This window comes from Podarcis raffonei, chromosome 18, assembly GCF_027172205.1.
Source record: "Podarcis raffonei isolate rPodRaf1 chromosome 18, rPodRaf1.pri, whole genome shotgun sequence".
Taxonomy (NCBI): Eukaryota; Metazoa; Chordata; class Lepidosauria; order Squamata; family Lacertidae; genus Podarcis; species Podarcis raffonei.
The window spans coordinates 1,701,512-1,720,472 of NC_070619.1; the positions used below are offsets into that span (position 1 = coordinate 1,701,512).

Here is an 18,961-nt window from a genome sequence, read left to right on the forward strand (position 1 = left end):
TTGTTATTACTGCAGAAAATATCCAAAATAGCAAAACAGGTAATAGAAGCATGCACTGAACTAGCATGCCCTCCAACCTTTCTCCAGTGAAAATAGGGAAGAGTCCTATTAAATATCTTCCAGGACAACAATGTGCACGCACTGTTTAGGGAAGTTCTTAATTTTGAAGTTTTATTCTTTTTTTCGTGTTCTGTTGGGAGCCGCCCAGAGTGGCTTGGGAAAACCAGCCAGTTGGGCAGGGTATAAATAAAATATAATAATAATAATAATAATAATAATAATAATAATAATAATAATAATAATAATAACAACAACAACATCACAAGGAACTCATAACTCACTTACTCTCACCAGCTAGACGTATGGTAACTGGACACTGGAAGAACCTATCAGGACCAGTGGTACCAAAATGTACGGGAAACTGCCCTGCTAGAGAAGTTAGCCAACAAACTTAAACTAGCACAGGGACAAGCAAAGGCGGTGTAGCTCTCCTTTTTCATATATATGGCACAACAGGACAAAACAGCACACAACTCAATATGGCTAACCCGACCCTCCCACAAACAGGCAAACAAGCCACACGGCAACTAACTGAACACAACCCACCAAGCTCTGGAGCAAGGCCAATGAAGACAAATAAATATAGAAATATGTGATGCAGACACAAATCCCCACACTAACTCTATGCAGTAGAATGAAAGAACAATACTCCCATTCCCCCCCTTTCCCCCTTTCTTTCCCCCCAACTGTACGATGTCCATTACATTAATATCTCAACTAGGGCCAGGGCCTTTTCAATACTGGCCCCGACTTGCTGGAACGCTCTGTCACAAGAGACTAGGGCCCTGCGGGACTTGACATCTTTCCGCAGGGCCTGCAAGACAGAGCTGTTCCACCTGGCCTTTGGTTTGGACTCCGTCTGACCCTTATGTTTTCCTAGAATCATAGTATCATAGAGTTGGAAGAGACCACAAGGGCCATCGAGTCCAACCCCCTGCCAAGCAGGAAACACCATCAGAGCACTCCTGACATATGGTTGTCAAGCCTCTGCTTAAAGACCTCCAAAGAAGGAGACTCCACCACACTCCTTGGCAGCAAATTCCACTGTCAAACAGCTCTTACTGTCAGGAAGTTCTTCCTAATGTCTAGGTGGAATCTTCTTTCTTGTAGTTTGGATCCATTGCTCCGTGTCCGCTTCTCTGGAGCAGCAGAAAACAACCTTTCTCCCTCCTCTATGTGACATCCTTTTATATATTTGAACATGGCTATCATATCACCCCTTAACCTCCTCTTCCCCTTAACCTCCTCTTCCTCCCCTTAGGGTTTTGATCTATGGGCTACTTTTAAAATGAAGCTGCATTTTAAATTGCATTTTAACCTGCATTTTAAATTGGTTTCCCCCCCCCATTATGTTTTTACTGGAATTTTACTGGTGTTAGCCGCCCTGAGCCTGGCTCTGGCCAGGGATGGTGGGGTATAAATTATTATTGTTGTTGTTGTTGTTGTTGTTGTTATACTGAACATTAACAAACTGTGAAAAACTGTGAAAAAGACTCTGGAGAGCTCAGCCTGTTAGAGACTGGTGCTGATAACGCCAAGGTTGCAGCTTTGGTCCCCGTCTGGGACAGCTGCCTATTTCTGCACTGCAGGGGGTTGGACTGGATGACCCTCAGGGTCCCTGCCAACTCCACAATTCCAGGCTACTATGAATCAAAAGTGGAGATGCTATATGTACATTTCCTTGTTTATTTTGTAACACAAGACAATCTTCAATGAAAACTTCAAGCAAGACTATTGAGGGGATGGAGCGACTTGCCTGTGAGGAAAGGTTGCAGCTTTTGGGAATTTTGGTTTAGAGAAAACGTGAGAAGGAGGGGACGCAGCGGCAGAAGTTCCTCAAACGATGTGTGGCCTGGAGAAAGTGGGAAAGAAACGTTTTTCTTCCTCTCTTGTCATTCTAGAACTCACGGGCATCCTGTGCTCACGAAAAGGACTTATTGGAAAAGGATTTTTTCACGCAGCCCATGCAGGAGCCCGTGATGGTCCCAACCTGGACGGATTTAAAAGAGTGTCGGACACAGAGGAGAAGGCTATTGGCCGGGATGGAGGCAGCGGTGCTTCTGAATACCAGAGGCCGGAAACTGCAGTTTCCCCCTGAGGCATCTGGCTGGTGAGAACAGGTGGATGGACTAAACAGGCCACTGGCCTGATTCAGCAGGCTCTTCTGAGGTTCCTGTTTTGTAGAATCACAGCATTGTGGAGTTGGAAGGGACCCCAAGGGTTATCTAGACCAACCCCCTGCAATGCTGGAATCTCGACTAAAGCATCCCTGACAGATGGCCACCCAACCTCTGCTTAAAAACCGCCAAGGAAGGAGAGTCCACGACCTTCCAAGGGAGACTGTTCCACTGGCGGACAGTTCCCACTGCCGGAAAGCTCTTCCTGGTGTGTAGTCAGAATCTTCAAGTCCTACCCTCCAGAGCAGGAGAAAACAAGCTTGCTCCTTCTTCCATATTGGAAGATGGCTCTCCTATCTCCTCTCTGTCTCCTGCATGCCAAGCATACTCAACCCACTGGAGAGAGAAGGAAACTCAGAAGGGTTCACTGCTGGGGAACACGGACAGAAAAGTGGGCAGGAGGGCAGTGCAAGTGGAGGAGAATGCATCTAGCCGACTGAGCTATGACCTGAAGTGCTGCACATGCTGCAACATGCGGCTGCAGCAGCAACTGGATCGTGCTTTAATGTCCTCCTCAGCCTACATAACTGCAATCAAAAAGCCTTCTTTTTTGTGAGCAGTTTTTTCGTCGTATAATTTTTTATTAAATTTTTCAAATGTTTTCACAATAACCTTCAAATCAAATAATTACATTATTTCGCAATCTGACTTCCCAATCTCACTTCCACAAACCTTTTCTACTGCATTATAGCTTTATCTATTACAAAAAAAATCCTGTTACAATTATTTCGTCATTTTCCTTCCACTGCCTGAATCTTGAATCTAGCCCGCTGTAATATTTTTTTGTAAACAGTTTTGAGGTGTTTTTAAAAAAACAAAAACCCACCACCACCACCAAGCGGTATATAAATTTTACAATTGTAAAATAACCCCTCAAAACTTTTACAAAAAAAGATAAAGCAATAAAAGAAAAACTAGCAACCACCTAAAACTTTAGAAAAGTTCGAATAAGGACAGACTAAAGACAGATTAGAACTCGCACCAACTTTCTGAACCTCTGGACGGGCTTATCTAAACAAGAATGCTCTGGCTCTTGATGTCCACGAGCCATAATAATAATAATAATAATAATAATAATAATAATAATAATAATTTATTATTTATACCCTTCCCATCTGGCCGGGCTTCCCCAGCCACTCTGGGCGGCTTCCACCAAAATATTAAAATGCAATAATGCACCAAACATTAAAAGCTTCCCTAAACAGGGCTGCCTTCAGGTGTCTTCTAAAAGTCTGGTAATTGTTGTTTTCTTGGACATCTGGTGGGAGGGCCAGGAAGGATCTGGTCTGTCTTCCCGGCCAGAAGCAGCCCAGTTGCTCTTGCGCTCGATCCAGACATCTGATCAGCCTCAGTGAGATCAGGACGCTGGACCAGGGAGGCCGGTGCCAGACGCGCAGTCTCCGCGGCGCAGGAGGGATTTCCATGCGGAGACACAATGATCTCATTCTCTGGGGGCCTCGAGGTGGGTCTTGCCCCTTTCCCAGCCAGACACAATAGCCGCCTCCTCCACCCGCCACGGCCCTGGCCATCTCCCCACATTGTCCGCCGGCTTTCCCACACACGCTCCCTCTCCCGCACGCTCAAATCCTTTGCGCCCTTGGGGAGGGATAATGGGTACATTAATGCTTTCCACGGCGGAGACGTTTTTGTCCTGGAGAAAAAAGGAACTTTGTGCATGGATTTGTTAGGCGAGGGAGCAGTTGAGGGGGGGGAGAGAGAAAAGCCCATTCCTCTTTTCCATCCATAACCCAGAGAGAGAGAGAGAACTCTGGATTTAGCCCCAAATAGCTATAAATATTCAAGGCGGACAGAGAGAAGAAGAGAGATCTCAGCTCTCAGTACAATTGTCCCTTCTGGAAATTGGCATCACTCACCCCAAACAACTTCGCGCATGCTTGGGGACTGGGGTTATTATTATTATTATTAGCCAAACATAGAACTGTAGAGTTGAAAGAGACCCCAAGAATCATCTAATCCAGCTCTCTGTAAACCTGCCTGTTTGCTTATTACATTTATAAACCTCCTTTCATCCTAAGATCGCAGGGCAGTCCACAGAATAAAATACAGGATAAAAACATGAAAAATAAATAAAACAAAAACATGAAAATAAGTAAAAACAAACAAACAAGCACACACATACAAAACAATACCCTCCTTCCCACAGACACACTTAAAAGGCTGTAGAATATTAATCGGGAATGCAGGGACCTGGGCTAAATAAACCTGAAAACCTCCAATGAAGGAGAGTCCACCCCCTTCTGAGATTAAAGAATCATAGAACAGTAGAGGTGGAAGGGGACACCCAAGGTCATCCAGTCCAACCCTCTGCAATGCAGGAATCACATCTAAATAATCTCTGACAGGTGGCCATCCAACCTCTGCTTCAAAACCTCCAAGCTAGGAGAGTCCATCACCTCCAAAGGGAGTTTTTCCTGATGTTTAGTCAGAATCTCCTTTCTTGCAACTTGAAGCCGTGGGTTCGAGTCCTGCCCTCCAGAGCAGGAGGAAACCAGCTTGCTCCATCTTCCCTGTGACAGCCCTTGAGATATTTGAAGATGGCTCTCATATCTCCTCTTAGTCTCCTCTTCTCCAGCTCCTTCAACTGTTCTTCATAAGGCCTGGTTTCCAGACTCCTGATCACCTTGGTCTCCTCCTCTGCACACCTTCCAGCTTGTCAACATCCTTCTTAAATTGTGGTGCCCAGAACTGGATGCAGGACTCCATACGTGGTCTGAGCAAGGCAGAATAGAGGGGGACTCCTCCCCCTACAGAGCCATCATTTCTGCTTGGAAGCCTCTCCAGGGACCCCCTAATAATTTCACCGGAGTTTCATGCCAAAATCATACCGACCTCCCTAATTCAGAGTTAGACCATTAGTCCACCTAGCTGGCCCTTAGCCCTGAATGTGAAACCAGGTGACCTGGAAGGCTGATGCCAATAGGAAGCTCAGGACTGGCTGTGATCCATTGAGCTCAGGACTGCCTGCGCTGACTGGCAGCAGCTGCTCAAGGCTTCAAGCAGGGGACTCTCCCGGTCCTTTGCTGGAGATGCCCTCAGGGATTGGACCTGCATGTGAAACAAGAGCTCTGCCATGAAGCTGCGACTCTCCTTCCCAGGACAGGACCTCATGCCTGGCATTTGGTGGTAGACTGCCCCTGAACACAGAAGCTCTACTTAACTTTCAGCAACAGATGCCTCCACCCATCCTCTGAGAAGCAATCCCTATTGATGGTATCAAACAAATCCTGGAAATGTAAACATAATGAGGGAACATGGCTGGGGCAACTCAGTCAAATGGGTGGGGTATAAATAAAATAACAACAACATGAACAATTGTACCCTCCCATCTGGGTTGCCCCAGCCACTCTAGGCAAGATCTCATAATATGAAAAAATCATAATCAGATGAAAACATGAAATGCAAGCAGCAGTAGAAGATTGATAATATAGGAAATAGAAGATGTCATGGATGTTTTAGCTGAGATTCCTGCATTGCAGGGGGTTGGACTAGATGATCCCTGAGGGTCCCTTCCAACTCTACAATTCTATAATTCTGCGTCTTAGGTGAAATGTTTATTAGAATGCAATGTGTAAATGGGATGGGAAAGGCGGGAAGTCAAAGGTTAAAGAGAAATGTGGAACAAATTTGGAATCTGGAATATATATGTAAAGATTTCTTTCTTTTTCTTCTTCAAAGTTTAATAAAAAAAATGGACTCAAGAAGTAACCCGTTTCCTTTGGAAAGCCCAGCTCAGGCTTCCCAGCGCATCTGACAGTGAATAAGCAAAAGCATAGAACCCAGAGTAGAAAATTGGGCAGCAGTCCTGCTAGCGAGGGGAGGCTGAGTGCTCAGGAGTGAGGAAGGGGCTTCAGGGACCAGGGATGCCAAGTGAGAAAGAGGAAGGAATTTGAGGAAGACAAGAGGAGCCTTCGGATATTTGGGGCTGGAGCTGCAGAAACAGCAGTCCTAGGAGGACCAGGCTTCAGGGGCTGGGGGAGAGAGAAGGGGGAGGCACAGCTATGGGGTCTTGGAAGATGAGGACCACAAACCTGCGCTGGGTGCACAAATTGTGATAGTGAACCATTGCTGCACCAGGTCGGCCATCAAGAGGATGCCCCTTTCCTCATCTGTCTGCAGGGAGATTAGATGGAGGGGGCTGCCTATTCCATGAGCAGCTATTCTTCATTGGCTTGCGGGGCAACCGGGCGGCATTGAGTCAATGCAAGATTTCTGGAGAAAGCAGATGGGTAAATTCTTCTTCCTCTCTCACAGCAACACTTGAACCCACCGATATTTTCATTTCATTTTCATTTCACTTTTACCTATACTGCCTTTCTATATTACTACATGCAAGGCGGTTTACAGCAACAAAGAACACGCACCTTATAATAATCTGATCCAATTCAGAAAGTTGTAATAAAACAACTTTGAAATGGAACAACTTATATCAAATAACGTAATATTCAATAATCTATTAAAATATAATAGCACACACTAAAATTAACTCTCAAAACATCAGAAAATAAAAAATTAAACAGAAATTCACTCTTAACAATTACAATAAATAATTACTAAACTATGATCAATAAAAATCAGGTCACAATGCAGAAAATACCACAATGTGTACAAAACTATGTAAAAGGATCAAACTGAGAAACAAAGACACAACTTTAAAAATTGTTCTTTATATCCAAAGAAGCTGATTGCTGAGGGATTCATGACAGATGAAAGAAAGGACTTTCCCACATAGCACAGAGCTGAACTGTGGGACTCCTTGCCACAAGATGCAGTGGCCACCAACCTGGATGGCTTTGGAAGAGGATCAGGTGGATTTTTGGAGGAGGCCACAGCCACGCAAGCCATGTTCCCCCTCTGCTGATGGGGGTGGCAAATGCCTCAGAATTCCAGTTTTGGGGGGATTCACCCTTAGCTTTGCCACACACTTCCTAGGTAAATATCTGGGTCCCCCAGCCTTTCTTTCTTTCCAGTGTTGAATCAGAGCAAATAATGTCAGTGTGCAGAAAAGCCGCTTGCCGCTTGCTGCAATTCAGGGCTAAATTGTGGGTTTTCCTGGGGAAAGAGGCAGAAGGAAAAGGAAACATTGCGAGAATATTATATGCCCCCAAATGATGGGAAGATGCAGAACCCACGACAGAGGCGTGGCAGCTGAAAATGATGGAATACGTCGAACTAGCAAGTTTAACCAGTAAAACTAGAGAACAAGATGAGAGAGCCTTCAAGGAGGATTGGAAAAGGTTTATAGATTATTATTTTTTTAAAACTATTGGAAAATTTATAACTAAAAGTTAATTTTTTAATGGGGAAATATTGCTTGGACACAGACCTGTCCCTAAAAAGGCAGCGGAAAAGGAAGGGTGGAAGAGCCCTTTCTTGCTGGGTTTGGCCAATGGGAGAACAGGATCCCTTCTTCGATGGAGGTCAAATAGTTTACGGCATGATCAGCTGCTCTGCAGTGTTGGCAGAAAGGCTGCCTTTTGCAACACGGCTCCAGGGCCAATAAAGAGAGTCTGTTTAAATGATGGGAGTCTGTAAAACCAGCGGGGGAGTCCATTTAGCTGGAAACCAAATGGAAGGACATCAGCAGAGCTGGCTGGACCAGACGGACGGGGACCCATCTAGTCACAGAGTCATAGAACTGCAGCATTGGGAGGGGACCCCAAGTGTCATCTAGTCCAGCCCTCTGCAATGCAGGAATCTCAGGAGAAGAATCCCTGGTAGGTGGCCACCCAGCCTCTGATAACAACAACAACAACAACAACAACAACAACAATAACAATAATTTATTTGTACCCTGCCCATCTGGCTGGGTTTCCCAGCCACTCTGGGCGGCTTCCAACAAAGATTAAAAATACATTAAAATGTCACACCTTAAAAACTTCCCTGAACAGGGCTGCCTTCAGATGTCTTCTAAATGTCAGGTAGTTGTTTATCTCTGTGACATCTGATGGAAGGGCGTTCCACAGGGCAGGTGCCACCACCGAGAAGGCCCTCTGCCTGGTTCCCTGTAACCTCTCAGGGAGGGAACCGCCAGAAGACCCTCGGAGCTGGACCTCAGTGTCCAGGCTGAACGAAGGGGGTGGAGACTCTCCTTCAGGTCTACTGGGCCAAGGCTGTTTAGGGCTTTCAAGGTCAGCACCAGCACTTTGAATTGTGCTCAGAAACGTCCTGGGAGCCAATGATTAAGCCTCCGATTCCTACATTGCAGGGGTTGGACTAGATGACGCTTAGGGTCCCTTCCAGTTCTACAAATGCCCTGTCTATTATCCTCCAAGCATTTAACCCTTGCTGGATCCAGGACACCAGTAATGAGAAGGGACTTGGGCATCATGCAGACTAAACTCACAACAACACACACCTCCCTCCAGCTTTCCCCAGAGGACTCAGTCTCCAGACCCGTTTTCATCCTAGTCGTCATCCTGCCCACATGTTCAACATGATGCCCTCACTGTGCCCCAGTGGGAACCCCTAAAACTGGATCCGAGCACAGCAGCTGCCCCCACCTGTGTTTCCCGACAACAGGTCTTCAGAAGCATTACTTTCTCTGGAAGTAACCCACTAGGATTTATGGATTTGGGGATTTCATAAGACCACTAGGATTGCAACCACCTTTCCTATAAGCAAGACTCATAGAATCATAGAGTTGTCGAGTTGGAAGAGATTCCCAGGGGTCATCTAGTCCAACCCCCTGCAATGCAGGAATCTCAGCTGAAGCATTCATGGCAGATGGCCATCCAACCTCTGCTTAAAAACCTCCAAGGAAGGAGAGTCACAAACTCCTGAGGGAGACTGTTCCACTCTCAGACACCTCTTACTATCAGAAAGCTCTTCCTGATGTTTAGTCGGAATCTCCTTTCTGGTAACTTGAAGTCATGGGTTCGAGTCCTGCCCTCCAGAGGAGAAGAAAACAAGCTTGTTCCTTCTTCCATGTGACAGCCCTTGAGATATTTGAAGATGGCTCTCCTGTCTCCTCTTTTCCAGGCTAAACATCCCCAGCTCCTTCAACCGCTCCTCATCAGGCTTGGTTTCCTGTTTCCTGTTTCCTCCAGCATCTTCCCAAGAGACTTTTGCACATTTAATAGCTGCACATAGAAATTCAACAGGTGCAGCGCCTGTTATTGCAGCACCATGATAAAATGCACCTGTTGATTTTTCCGTTTTTGCACTGCTGTTAAAGGCAGAGGAGCCTCACTCAAGAAAGGAGTTGGCACTCCTGGTTAGGCTGTATTGAAATAACCAGTATGTTTTGTTAAGTTTCCTCTCTTTTAAATGCAGATCACCTTTCTCTCTTCTTGCTACTGGATGATGGGTTTAACAACCACTGCATCTGCATCTGGGAGCAGGGTGCTGATCCAAAATTATGTTGTGGCTGATGTACATTGGTTGCAATTTTGGGGGCAGGTGGAATGGGAGAAGAGTGGGGGAAGCATTATTTTTTAAAATAATAAAAATAATAAACTGGAAACAGAATGACTGGACCATGAGGAGAAGGCGAGCGCCAGGGTGGCAGTAACTGGCCACAAGGTCACCCAATGAGCTTCATGCCCAAGTGGAGGATTTGAACCCTCCCAGGTTTAGTATGACACTCTAACCACTACCCCACACTGTCTCTCTTGCAAGTGACATAGCAAACTATGAATATTTATAAGAGTTATCTTCACAGCACATTATGGCTTAAAATAAAACTATTACAAGATGATATATCACAGACCCTCCCAGTGCCCCTATTTTCCAGCGACAGTCTTGGATTTACAGAATCTGTCCTGGTTTCTGATTTGACCCAGAATGTCCCGCTTTTCCTTAGGACATTCCTATTTTCATTCGAGAAATGCTGGAGGTATGTACACCTTCCAGCTTGTCAGCATCCTTCTTAAATTGTGGCGCTCAGTGGTCTGACCAAGGCGGAACAGAGCAGTACTTTTACTTCCCTTGAGCAGGACGCTAGACTTCTGTGGATGCAGCCTAGAATAGGGTTAGCCTTTGTTGCTGCTGCATCACCCTGTGGACTCATGTTCAGCTTGTGGTCCACCAAGACCCCTCGGTCCTTTTCACATGTCCTACTAGTAAGCCAGGTGTCCCCCATTTGTGCATCTGGTTTTTCCTGCCTCAGTGCAGAACCAGACATTTGCTCCTACTGAAATTCATTTTGCTAGCTTGGGCCCAGTTCGCCAATCTTCTGAGGTCATCTTGAATCCCGATTCTGTCTCCCCTTCCCAGTTTGGTGTGATATGCAAACTGGAGTGTTCTTCTGCAGCCCCCACAGAGAGGGAGTTGACTTGCTTGCCCCCGGAGGAGTTTGCTGGTTGCACCCCTGTTTGAGTCTCTGCTCCGTCTCGTCCCACCAACAGGCAGCTTCCTTACAGGGATTAAATGTCTCTGCTGAGCTAAACTGGGACATTCAAGTTACTCCAGGTGCAGAGGTGATGCTGTCGCATCTCTGCATGACCCTGTGTGCTGTGTTCAATTCCTTCTTGTCAGGCAGCACACCTAGAAAACACACACACACACCCCAAACACAAGGAGGTATATGCCGCTTCATAGAATCATAGGGTTGGAAGGGACCTTGAGGGTCATCTAGTCCTACCCCCTGCAATACAGCTGTCCCTTACGGGGATTAAACCTGCCACCTTGGTGATATCAGCACCTTGCTCTAACCAGCTGAGCTGTGTGGAGAGTCACCTCGGAACTACTCTCCACTCATCTGCTGCTTGCTTTCCAGTAGACTGCACCTGAATGGGGAGGTTCGCTTCAAGAGGTTGTGCACAGCAATTGCCAACAAAGCTATTGCAAACTGGAAATCCACCAGGACTGAAAAGGAGTTCTGAAGCTAGCCGATGGAATAAGCTTGAAGGCTTGTCTTGCAGGATTGTATCAAAGGTCCTGTGGGAGTGAGTTCCATAGGTCAACTCTGTGCTGCATGGACATTATTTTATATATCCTGAATCTTCCAACTTTCAGCTTCATGGGATGCCCAGAGGTTGCAGCATTATGAGAGATGGGGGGAAACTTTCCTCTATCTACTTCTTCCACACAATGCAGTTATCTAAATTTTCAGCATGTCGCCTTGCTTTTTCTCTGAATTTAAAAGCACCCAAAGGCAACGGACCACAGTTTGCAGACCCCTCTGCTCAAAGGAGCACAAAGCAGTGTCCACAGAGTTCTCCTGCCCCATTTTATCCCCGCAACAACCCTGTGAGGTAGGCTAGGCTGAGAGAGAATGAAGAACACCTGGGCAGAGATATCCCCCCTCTCCCAGAACCCTCCTGGATTCCCTCACCGCTTGTGTAGCAATATCTGCACAAAACTACAATTCCCGGCACCCTTGGAACTACAGTTCTTGGGCTCTTTCACGGGGAAAGCCGTGCACTGGAGGCAGTTCCACCAAACGGTGTGGCCCTCTCCTTTTCTCTCTCATGAACCCTCCTGCGCCCCCTCTTCTCTTAATCTCAGGGTCGTGGGTTCAAGCTCCACATTGGGCAAAAGATTCCTGCATTGCAGGGGGTTGGTCTAGATGACCCTTGGGGATCCCTCCCAAATCCACAATTTGACGTTCCTATGAAAATCCACACTGAAACTGATGAACTTTTACAAGAACTTTAGAAGTTGCAAACTGAGGTTGAAATGTAGAATTTGCCCACCCATGCTTTGTTTATTATTAAATTTTGGTTCAGCCGCTTAGAATTGCAGAGTTGGAAGGTTCCCCAGGGGTCATCTAGTCCACCCCTGAACCCCCAGTTCCCTCCACCCCCCAGAGCGACGTCTGGAGGTTTTCTGGGGGGGGGGACGACACCCACACCTCCTCTTTACGGCAGACCCCCTTGCAGCCTTCCCTAGCGGCGGAAACAATGGCCTGTGTTTGCTGGGAAGGAGAGAAAGAGTCGTCAAAAGAGTGTCTCGCTTGAAAGACTGAATGGAGGCCAGCCTGAGGAGGGGGGGTGCAGCCCCCTCGCCTATTGGAGGCCTGAACAGCTGTGAAAGGGGCTCGTCCAATTTTCCCACGCTCGGGCGAATGGTCCCGCCAGGGTCAACCCCCCCAACGCTAATATATACACAACCCGCGTCCTCCATTTGGAGGGGCGTTTGTTTAGTGCACAGAGACAGCCCTGACACTAATTTCACCGTCAATTTGCTTAAAAAAAAACCACACCTCGTCGTCCGTCCCATCCCCCCACTGCCCCACCGCCTTTTGTTGCTGCGGGGATAAAAGATGGGGAGCAAACACCCCCCCCCGCCCCACCAAAACCATACTGAAAAACAGGGAGAAACAAAAAAGATGTCTCAGTGGCCCAGAAATAAAACTCGGCCGTGGACTCTCGCAGAGACACACCAAACCCCTCTTTCGGCGTCTGGCTAGGTTGCCAGCAAGGTCAAGATGAAAGTTCGTGCAGAGGGATATTGGGGAAAGGGGCTGGAGGTTTCCGAAGGGCCATATGGCGGTGGGGTCAGGATGCAGTGAAGGTACAGAACCTGGAAAATTTGCTCCCTCCAGTCTAGAGCATATTGGGTGGGATGGCAGTCAATGGATTGAGGCTGAATCCCAAGGAGTGCTGTTTCTGGGGGACAGGGGGCAGGCAGGTGGGGGGGGACCTAAAAGACCAGGTGTGCAGCCTGGGGTTCATTTTGGACTCACCGTTGTTCAGGGCGGATGCCTACCAGCTCCATCTGAGACCCTCCCTGCCTGCACACTATCTGGCTAGGGTGGTCCGTGCTCTGGTTATCTCCTGCTTGGACTACTGCAATGAGCTGTGGGGCTACCTTTAAAGGTGACTCAGAAAATACAACTAATCCAGAATGTGGCAGCTAGACTGGTGACTGGGACCATATAACTCGAGTCTTAAAGGATCTTCACTGGCTCCCAGTATGTTTCTGAGCTGGTGCTGAGCCCTAAACAGCCTCGGCCTTGAAAACTGAAGGAGTGTCTCCACCCCCATCGTTCAGCCTGGACACTGAGATCCAGCACTGAGGGCCTTCTGGCGGTTCTCTCACTGCAAGAAGCGAGGTTAGAGGGAACCGGGCAGAGGGCCTTCTTGGTGGTGGCGCCCACCCTGTGGAACGCCCTCTTATCAAATTTCAAGGAGATAAACAGCTACAGTATATGACTTTTAGAAGATATCTGATGGAAGCCCTGTATGGGGAAGGTTTCAGTGTTTGATGTTTTACTGTGCTTAATGTGTTTGATTTGTTGGAAGCTGCCCAGAGTGTCAACCTAGTCAGATGGGTGCATATAATAAAGTATTATTATTATTATTATTATTATTATTATTATTATTATTATTTCTACCCAGTGTGCAGAAGGAGCCTGTGCATTGAAAAGAATCAGGCAAGGTGGCTCTTTTGGCCCCAATCCCCGGAGATTCAATGCCAGCTGAGAGTAGACTGCTTTCAGTCTCCAAGAAGATTGGGCCCAGTTCTTTGCTGGTGAACGAAGAACACAGTAAGAACAAATTAAAACACAATAAGATTTGTCCAAATGTTATTGAGCCTGTGAGCCTCTTGCTGCAGGCATGAGGACTAGAGCGTTTTTAAAAAAGAAAGTTATCTCTCATAAGAAAAAAATGGGGTTGGCTTTTACAGCCCAGCTCCCCATCAAGGGATGGCAGTGCACCCTAAGTCCGTTATCATTCTGGGAAGCATGAGCAGAGACAGGAGCCAGTTGAGGAAAGCAAGGAAGATTGTTTCCTTCTGTTGTAGCAGCATTCTCCGCCCCGCCCCCCCATTTTGTAAGGAGGCGAGGGGACCCAGAACAAAAGTGTGCAAGAACTTTTTAAAGCTTAGAAGCTGCCCAACTCCTTAGCCAAAGTCCACCCCAAAGCATCGTACAGAAAGAGGCAGTCCATAACAGAAATTTGAGAGTGTGGCTTGTCTCCTGTCCATCAAGACACTGTACAGAATGTGGCAATGCCACGACTGCATAGCGTCCTAGAATTGTAGGGTTGGACCGGACGCCCATGGATCATCTAGCAATGGCAATGCAAGACTGACCTCTGACCCTCAGTTCTGAATGTTAAACCAGGGGACCTGGAAATCTGGTCTCAACAGGAAGCTGAGCCAGGCAGGGGACTCTCCCAGTCCTTCCCTGGAGGTGCCCTCAGGGACTGAACCTGCATGTGAAACAGGGGCTCTGGAATGAAGCTGCAGCTCTCCTTCCCAGGACAGGACTACATGCCTGGCATTTGGTGGTAGGCTGCCCCTGAACATGGAAGCTCTACTTAGCTCTTTAGCATTCAATGCCTCGGTCCATCCTCTGAGAAGCAATCTGTTTCCTTGGGAAAACCCAACTTGGCTGCTGCACAGAATCTAAGAATCATAGAGTTGGAAGAGATCCCAGGGTCATCTAGTCCAACCCCCTGGAATGCAGGAATCAACAGTCTCTCATTCTCAGTATTTTCTGCACTGACTGGCAGCGACTCGCCAGGGTTTCAGATAGGGAGGTTCCCCCAGTGCTGCTGGGGATTTCAACCCAGGCTTGATGCTGTACAGCTGTGATAATCCCTGACAATGGAAAAGCTAACTGCTGGCCTCATGGTTCTGAATGAGTTGCTCATCTCAATAAAAGCTACATGAAATAAAGCGCACAGCCAAAATGATTTAAAATAGCCCAAAGTCATTCTAGTACACATCGTTTACATGGATGGAAAATAACAAGGCTTCCGCTTGTTCATTTCTAGGGCATGTGCAGAGTGCCCGTCCTGAAGCCCACAACTACAGCCAAGTTAAGGCTTCTGATTTTTGGGTGGTGGTGTGGAAGAATGTTCATTTCACAGTTTGGTACAAAGTCCTTTTGGTTTGCAACACCCAGTAGCCAGCATGACCAATGGTCAGGGACAATGGAAGTCAGAATCAAGCAAGATGCAGAGAGCCACAGGTGCTTCTCCCTCTTGAGTCTTGGCAGTCTTCAGCTAAATGGTCCAACTCTGGGTAAAGCCACTTCCTGAACTCCTGTTTAAACCAGAGTCATGAGGAGCAGCATCTTGCTTTATTTTAAAGGGAAGAACCATCGCTCAGCGGTAGGAGACCTTCTTTGCAGGCAAAAGAAGAAGAGGAGGAGTTTGGACTTGATATCCCGCTTTATCACTACCCAAGGGAGTCTCAAAGCGGCTAACATTCTCCTTTCCCTTCCTCCCCCACAACAAACACTCTGTGAGGTGAGTAAGGCTGAGAGACTTCAGAGAAGTGTGACTGGCCCAAGGTCACCCAGCAGCTGCAGGTGGAGGAGCGGAGACGCAAACCCGGTTCACCAGATTATGAATCTACCGCTCTTAACCACTACACCACACTGGCTCTCCGGGGTATTGGGAAAAGTTTTCAATTAGCAATAATCGCGCCTCGGATTAACCTCATTGATTATGATACTGCCACTGCGCAAAGCAGTGAAAAGAAAAGAAAAGAAAAGAAAAGAAAAGACCCAAGTTGAGATGGAAATTCTCTGATCTGGAAGGGCGACTAGTCCGATTTGGTATACGGCAGCCAATTACGTCCCTGTCTTCCAAAGGGAGCCTGTCTAGCAATTGCAAAATTGTCATCATCAGGACATCTCAGAAGAAATAACCAGGAGCAGAAGCTCCACTCCAAACAAGGTGGGCCACATCACTTTAAGAAGAAAGATTAGGTACATTCTCCCGAGGAAAGACAGGCCTATGGATCTGCCGTTAAGTCAGGATATTAAGGGAACACCCACACACAGGCACAGTCTACCTCAAAGTAGCAGCTCCCTGGGGATCAATGCCATGAGAGGCCTCACTGCCCTGTGGCCCAGATGGCATGGGCTTCCCCTTGAGGGCTGCTGAAACCAAGACAAGTCCATGGTTTGATGCAGCCAAGATGGCTAAGTTGAGCCTCCAGTGTCAGGGGCAGTCCAGCACTCTCTTTTATCCCCTCCCCATCGAGGCATCATTATCTTTCCCGTTCCCTTCAGGGTCTTTTTCTCCACTCACTCTGTTAACATCCCACTCTGCAAAAAAGAAAAATCATCTTTCTTTCTCCAGATTGTAGGCTCCTGGAGGCAGAGGACTGCTATTCCTCTGTACTGCAATATGAAATGTTGTTGCTTTAATCGAGAGCGTCGTGAGATCAGAAAACCTTATCCATTGCATGCTTTTTACAGAAATACTTTAAAAAAGGTAAATATAAATTAAATAGTAACTGCTTTCTTTCACTCCCTGCAGGTAGAAACTTTGCATATAAAGGTGAGGAAATATATCAGCACATGATTCTATGATTCTGTTCTAGGAGATCTGCTGTTATATGAGAGAGGGAGAAAATATTTTCTCTATCCTCTTTCTCCCGACCACTCATAATTTTATACAGCTCAGTCATTTCTCATTTGAAACATGCCTTCCCCCTTATTTAAAAGCCCCAGACATTGCCACTTTTTCTCATCGGGGAGTTGGTGCAGCTCCTCAAGGACTGCCAGTAAGGTAAAGGGTAAAGGGACCCCTGACCATTAGGTCCAGTCGTGGCCAACTCTGGGGTTGCAGCGCTCATCTCGCTTTATTGGCCGAGGGAGCTGGCGTACAGCTTCAGGGTCATGTGGCCAGCATGACTAAGCCGCTTCTGGCGAACCAGAGCAGCGCACGGAAACGCCGTTTACCTTCCCGCCGGAGCAGTACCTATTTATCTACTTGCACTTTGATGTGCTTTCGAACTGCTAGGTTGGCAGGAGCAGGGACCGAGTGACAAGAGCTCACCCCGTTGCGGGGATTCGAACCGCCAACCTTCTGATCGGCAAGTCCTAGATCAGGCAGCTTTAAAATGGAATGACACAAAATCACGGAATAGTTTGCTCTTGCTGTTTCTTCCTCCCAGCTCTTCCTCCTTTCCTCGTGTGCCGTGTCCTTTTAAGCTGCGAGCCTGATATTTTCGCAAAAGAAATTACGCTGGTAGTTTCAGGACCGACAGAAGAAAGGACTTCCTCACATAGTGCAAAGTAAAAACACAGAATTTGCTCCCACAAGATTTAGTGATGGCCACCAACTGTAGAGGACAGTCATTATGATGACAATTTTATCATTCGACTGTCTGTCAGTTTGCTTTTTCTTATGTTTTTCTTATGTTTTTATCACTGATGTTCTGTAATGTGTTTTTAATGTCGTACACTGCTCTGGGATTTGCTGATAAAGGATGCCCACAAGTTGTGGTGTTATATGAATGCATGAGGAAATCTTCTCTCAATCCACTTTCTCCATTCCACACACCATTTTATACCCTCCCTTAAACTAGCCTTTTCTCCAAACTTAAGAAAGCCCCCAAACTTTGCAAGCTTCCCTCATTGGGGAGTCACTCCGTCCCCTTGATCATTTTTTAACTTTTTTTGTGGGGGTCCCTTTTCCTGCACCTAAATTTATTCTAAGGATAATGAATGCCCCCCCCCCTCAACCAACACCATTCATGCTTATACAAGCCTTTCTCTGTTCAGTCTGCCCCCCTCTGCCTGTCTTCGAAGGCTTTTTCCTGAAAGTGCCCCACTTCGCAAACCGGGAGACTGTTTAGCCCCTGAACAAAGAAGTTTAAAAAAGAACTTGGACTGGCAGATCTGAACTCGACTCTCAATATCCACCCACGCCAGGCAAGCCCATTCAGTGCCTGGTGGAGTCAAAACTGAACAGAAATGGCCTCCGATCCAGCTGCCTCGTCTTGGCACCGGGAGAGCGGGCACGGGCGGCCCGCCATTGTGGCACGGAGGAAGCTGGTGACAAAGCAAGCCTCCAAAGGACATAGGAAAATGGACCCAGCGAAATGCCAAAGGACCCCCCCACTGCCTTTTCAAGTGCCAACTGAGCTATTTCCGAGTCCTTGGCAGACTCATCCCTCTCATTGGGGTCATCCCTCGCCACAGTGTGCCAAGAACATAGCGACAAAAGCGAGGCTTCCACAAAATGTTGGGCCCTCCCGCCGACCAGCCAGCCCCTGCCCTCTGGCAGGCTACTCCATTACATCCCCCGCCCTCTCGGTTTTCTGTTACTTCTCTCCCACCCCAGTCAGCCGATACTCGTCCTGCACAGGGAAAGCTTGGGCCCATTGCCACTCACTCCGGAACATGGCAAATATTCCTTCCTTTCAGGGGGTTGGGCTGGATGACCCCTGGGGTCTTTCCAACTCTACAATTCTATCATTCTATGAAATACAGGGGGGAAGATAGACAGACAGAGAGCAGACCCTCCAAGTGCCCCAATTTTCCAGGGACAGTCCCGGAATTACAGAAGCCATCCCGGTTTCTGATTTGATCCCGGATTGTCCCGGTTTCCCTTTTCCTCCATGGAGAACAATTAAAAGTGGTTTGTGTGTAGGTGCAGAAAGAGAGTCCTGTTTATACAGAAAATGAAATCCCTGCACCAAATGAAGGAAACGGTGAAGCTTGCATACAAAGCCCTTTCTATATTTTTGGAAGAAAATGTCACCAATCCACTTTAAATTATTTACAGTGGTACCTTGGTTTTCAAACGCCTTCGCACTCAAACAACTTGGAACCCAAATATTGCAAACCTGGAAATAAGTGTTCTGTTTTGGGAACATTTTTTTGAAGCCGTTTTTGGAGCTGTGCTCCGTTTTGAGTGTTACGCTTCCTTTTTGAGTGTTACACTGAGGTCTGTCTATTTTTACTATTTATTTTGCGTTTTTGTGACTGTGTGGAACCCAGTTCAGCTACCAATTGTGTGACTGCAGTACGTTGTCTATTGCTTTCATTTTATGGATCAATGGTCTTGTTA

The 18,961-nt window shown here is 47.1% G+C and overlaps 1 long non-coding RNA gene and 1 other non-coding gene across 7 annotated transcripts in view; both read right to left on the minus strand.

Annotated features, from left to right (window-relative positions):
- The window catches only part of LOC128405682 (uncharacterized), a 52,306-nt gene that overhangs the window by 7,335 nt on the left and 26,010 nt on the right, over positions 1–18,961 (minus strand). The window lies entirely within an intron of this gene.
- On the minus strand, positions 15,485–15,625 carry LOC128405926 (U4 spliceosomal RNA). The gene has a single exon (XR_008328376.1). It is a non-coding gene; the product is annotated as a U4 spliceosomal RNA (small nuclear RNA).